We start from the raw sequence: 5,287 nt of genomic DNA, 5'->3' as shown, positions 1-5,287 counted from the left end.
CCGCCCGCCCTCTAGCGAACCGTGAAGAACCAGAGAGACCAGAGCTCCGCCTCACTCCTGTCACGTGACCGTGATCCGCTCAGGGTATTGGCTGGCGTGGACTACAGTATTCAATTTGGGAAGCTGCTTTCCATTTGTGGAGCTGAGTCCTAGGTAGTTGGGATTAAGAGGAACACCCGGGAAGACGAGAGAAGGCCGACGTCCCCGGCGGGGCGCGAAGCTGGCGGAGCTGGGTGCCCGGCTGTCGGGCTTGCCCGCGCGGTGCACGCCGGGCTGCCCGGCCAGGCCAGAGGAAGCGGAGCACGCCGGGAACCGTAGTCCGGGCCGGGCGAGCGACGTTGTCCGAGGCGCTGCCAGCCCAGGTGCTGGGCTCGTGCGGCTGACCCAGGTGCTACAGCCTGGCTGCTCGGCCCTCTCCCAGTTTGTCACTCTCTTTAGTGACAAAAAACTGAGCTGCCAACGACTTTTGTCCTCAAACGCCCAAGCTCACGTCACCTCACCTGACCCGACCGCAACCTTCTAAAGCAGCCCTGAAGAAGCAGCTCAGACCAGTCTCAAATCAAGCCGATGACACCAGGGCAGGCTCTCAGGATGCCAGCCACTCGCACCTGGCCTACCTAGCCTCCTGATGCGCTGGATTAGGGCAGGCTTTCCCTGCAGCGCTCACTCCCATCACGAGACCATCTCTTCCATCCCCTGAAACCCCAGCTAGAGATGACCTCAGTGGGATACCCACTGTACTGGATTATTCAGTTGGCAAACTAAGCACATTCTTCAGCACTAGCAGTGCAAGGCCCTCAAAAAGAACAGCATGCAAAAGAAAACAATTGAATTTGCAGTAAATAATTTTAATTCCAGATGTTTTCTGTTTATTCATTTGTGTATGTGTGCCGAGGGTTGACTCCAGGGCCTGGTACATGCTAAGCATGTGTTTATTGCTGAGCTACATTCCCAGCCACAGCATTTTATATTTTAAATTACAGATGGGATAACACAAAAAGTTTCACATCTGCCCTATTTCCTCACCCTAACAGTTCCAAATAGATTGGGTCCTGTAGCAAAGACAAACCCTGTTTTAAAGCAATGTCTGCCTTGTTAAAAAGTACTCAAGCACACAGACTGTTTTGTGGGTTTTTTTTTTTTTTTTTTTTTGCTTTACTGTTGAGGTATAAAGGCATCTTAACATGTTTGTCTTCAAAGACCAAAGAAAAGTATCTAGTAAAATATGTAAATCATAACTAACAGTGAAGCTTTCCAGCAAAACCTTCTGCTCTAGAATGCATAATGTATGTAAGGATAATAATATCTACTACTATAACCTTTTAGCATAATTACCTGTAGGCAACAAAACCCAAGGCAACTCTGTGTCTGGTGCCTCTTAGACACAGAACTTTCAAAGAGAACCTGACTAAGAGTGAGGAAGCAAGAGACACCTATGCTTATGAAATGGGAGGTGACTTTTTTCTCTCCCCACATTTTTTAATTATTGCATGATAGTTATACATACTGATGGAATTTGTTGTTACATGTTCATACATGCCCACAATACACAATATAACAATCTAATTCCCAGCACCTTCTCCCTCCCTCCCCACCTATGGGAGGTGACTTCTAAAAAATTGTTTTCTATAGCAGTATTCATAATTCCAGTTACATACTTGTTGTGCTTATTGATATTGAGGCTACATTGGTCAGTTTTTCACCTTCTGTCTGCCTGAAAAAGTACAAATTAGATGATCATATGGCCCAGAGCCAGAAGCACAGGAGGCAGAAAGCCAGAAGCCCATATTTTGTTCCTTGAATAAGAAGGCCAAAACCTGATTTAAAATAATCAAAATAAATTTCACATAGTGAAGGTCTTTCCAGCTGAAAGTCTTAAAACATGGCATCTGGAAAGAGGCCTTACTCTATTGCTCCCAGAGTGGTACTATATAGTTATTAAACAGCCTACAGATAAGGGAGTTATTGCTCCCTGGTTATGAAGCTGCCAGGAGGTAAATAAAAGAACTAAGTTGGACTTGAAACCCTCCCAAATTAAAACAAAAACAAACCTTGCTTTGAGCTGTTGGAAGGCATTTTATTGAGACTAGGATCCAGATGCTGCTGCTTTTTTTAACTTATGCTGAAAGGCAAAGCATTAGGACTTAGAAAAAGGTTACCCGAGGTCACCTAATGTCAGCAAGCAATAGTCTGAACTGATAAAAAAAAAAAAAAAAGATGAAATTATGAACGGGGGAAGAAACTAGGGGCAGTACATGCCAGAAATATGGAAGAGGCTGTGAATTTTTTTCTCATTTCCTGTACATAATATAAAAACCTAACACATAGTAGGAGTACATTATTTGAGGCTTGAATGAATAAATGAAGAAGTAAGTCCACACATAGCATGTAGGTAATATTTAGTTGGGAAGCGGGGATTTCAGAAAAGCCAAGTGGCTCAAGCTCTCTGCATGATCCTGAAATGTCACCCCAATCCACTGTGAAACAGCTATAATACTTGTCATCAAAATAACCCAAAACAAATGATCTGCCTTCCTGATGTAAAAAATGCTCAGTAGCTGAAAATTTTTGTATTAGGGTGTTCAGATTAGCATGAAGTGAGCCTGTACATGAACCTTACACATTCCTTTAGATTTGCACCTTGTATGAGCAATGAATTGATGGACTAAAGAATTGCCAACCAGTAATAATGAAGTCAAATTTCACAGGGAATATTGATGAGTGATGTAGATTTTATCTGTCCCACTTTCTAAATTGACTAGTCTGGCCTTGGCCTCCATTTGTGTTCTAGCTTCCACAAACAGCAGACCAAGAGACTGATTTCCTCTGAAGGTAGCACCTGTCTCCTGTGTGTCCTCTACCATGTCCACTTGGGCACTTGAAAGGGGTGATCAGTATTTATCTGAGTAAAGTAAATCTTTGAATATATAGATTTATAAATAGATAGATGTATACATGGAATGAATGTTTCAGAAATATGAAATAGTTTAAATACACTGACATGGTATACAGTGTTTTGTTTCTAATAGATCTAAATAAACTACATTAGTCTAAGTAGATGTGCTTTAAAACTTTGTCACTTGGACACATGGTTTAACATCAAAAAGTTTCTAAACTTCTGTTAGTATTACCAAAGAAATAAATGAAACAAAATTGGAGAACTGAAGTCCCCTATTCATGTGTTCTATAAATATTCTCTTAATGGCTACTCTGTACCAAGCATTTTGTATTGCTTTTTTCTTCTTCTTTTTAAATATAAAAACTCAGGTGGAATTCACAAATTTAAGTGTACAGCTTGACAAATTTTTACATTTACATGTAACCAGCATCTGATTTAATGTATTTCCAGCTCTTAATGTATTCCCTTATCTTCTCTCCCAGTTACCAATCCCCCGCTAAAAGTACAATCTTTTTTTTCCCCCCAGTATTAAGAATTGGAGCTGGGGTCGGGATTGTAGCTCAGTGGTAGAGCTCTTGCCTCACACGCACATGAGGCCCTGGATTCGATCCTCAGCACCACATAAAAATAAAGAAAGAAAAAAAAAGAATTGGACCTAGAGACACTCTACCACTGAACTATATCCCCAGTCTTTTTTATTTTTTGAGACAGAGTCTCACTAATGTGCCCAGACTGGCTTTGAACTGGTGATGGTCCTGCCTTCCCCTCCTACCTCCGCCCCCACCCCAGTTGCTGGGATTACAGACATGTGCCACCGCAGCACCTGGCAATAACCTTATTCTCTCATGGTATTTTGCAAGCTCAGTGAGGAGACTGGGACAGAAAGTAGGACAGATACGCTTCCTTCATACACAATAAGTGTAGATCTGACCTAACTTTTCTATTACATACATGAACATACCACAGTCAATCCCACCATCGTGTATATCCACAAGATGCTAAATAAAATAAATAACTAAAAGTAAATAGTAGAAAGCTCTGTAGAGTAGAGGGAAGGGAATGGCGGAGAGAGAGGAAGGAAAAGGGGAAATGCTGGGGACTGAAGGGGAGCAGTATATAAATTATATAAATATAAATTATATCCATAGATTATATAAAATAAATTTTATTTAGTTCATCCTGATATTACTGTGGTTAATGATGGCTGTTTTATCCATGAGGTCCAGTCAGGAAAAAAGGCATTTTCAAGATAGCAATGTACCTTTACTTGTCTAGCCCCGGGGCTGTGGCACCTATTCATCTCTCTGCCATAATCTTACTTGCAGATAATTTAATCCTCCTGGCCTTCTAGAGAACATCACTCTGATCTATTACACTGGTACTTCTTGCCCAATGAACCTTATATACATTAGAAAATCTCATGTAACTTGGGGAAGAATTAGAGAATGAAGTCTACCAAATTCTGCTATATCCATGTACAAATATACCACAGTGGATCCTTCATATACATAATGATAGTGCACTAATTTTAATCATAATAATAATAACAGAAGAGAGATCATTAGAGTAGAGTAAATGAAGTGGGAGAGAGGAGAGGAAAAGTGAAGGTACTAGGGAAGGAGATTGATCATATTATGTACATTGGTGAATATGGCATGATGAATCCCACTATTATATATAATTATAATGCACCAAAATTTTTAAAAAATAATGTTAATAGGGCTGGAGTTGAAGCTCAGCAGTAGAGCCCTTGCCTCACACGTGTAAAGCTCTGGGTTTGATTCTCAGCACCACATATAAATGAGTAAATAAAATAAAGGTCTATCAACAACTAAAAATATTTTTTAAAAATAAAATATCAAATGTAGCCACTTGGGAGGCTAAGGCAGAAGGATTGCAAGTTTGAGGCTGGCCTGGCAATCTGTCTCAAAATAGAAAATAAAAAGGACTGGGAGGTAAAGTGTCCCTGAAAAAAAAAAAAAAAACCAACTAAAATAATGAAGTAGGGATAACCCCCAAATGACCAAGCCTAGGAAGAACTCCTACAGGGCTGATGCTGTGACCTCGTGGAGAGGGTGATTGGAGAGTAGTGAGAGGTGAAGTGCTTGTCTTCTCCCATCTTCTGATCTTCCCCCAGCACCTCCCATTGGCCAAACAGAAGAGAAACTCAGGGGTTGGGGCATTTGAGAGAGAAGATACAGCTGCATATTCACAGGCTGAGCAACCCAGCACCAAACTAAGAAGGAAGGGGTTGGCCTGAACAAGAACAGGTAAACAGGGCATAGCCATCACTTCAAGGTTACCCGAGGTGAGACTGCCTCTGGTCCTTCTGGGAATGTGCCAGGAGCAGCTCCTGGACTTGGTTGAAACCTTAGAAGTTCTGGGCCT

This window comes from Callospermophilus lateralis, chromosome 9, assembly GCF_048772815.1.
Source record: "Callospermophilus lateralis isolate mCalLat2 chromosome 9, mCalLat2.hap1, whole genome shotgun sequence".
Lineage (NCBI taxonomy): Eukaryota > Metazoa > Chordata > Mammalia > Rodentia > Sciuridae > Callospermophilus > Callospermophilus lateralis.
The sequence above is the reverse complement of the archived record's forward strand: the minus strand, read 5'-3'. Positions refer to the sequence as shown.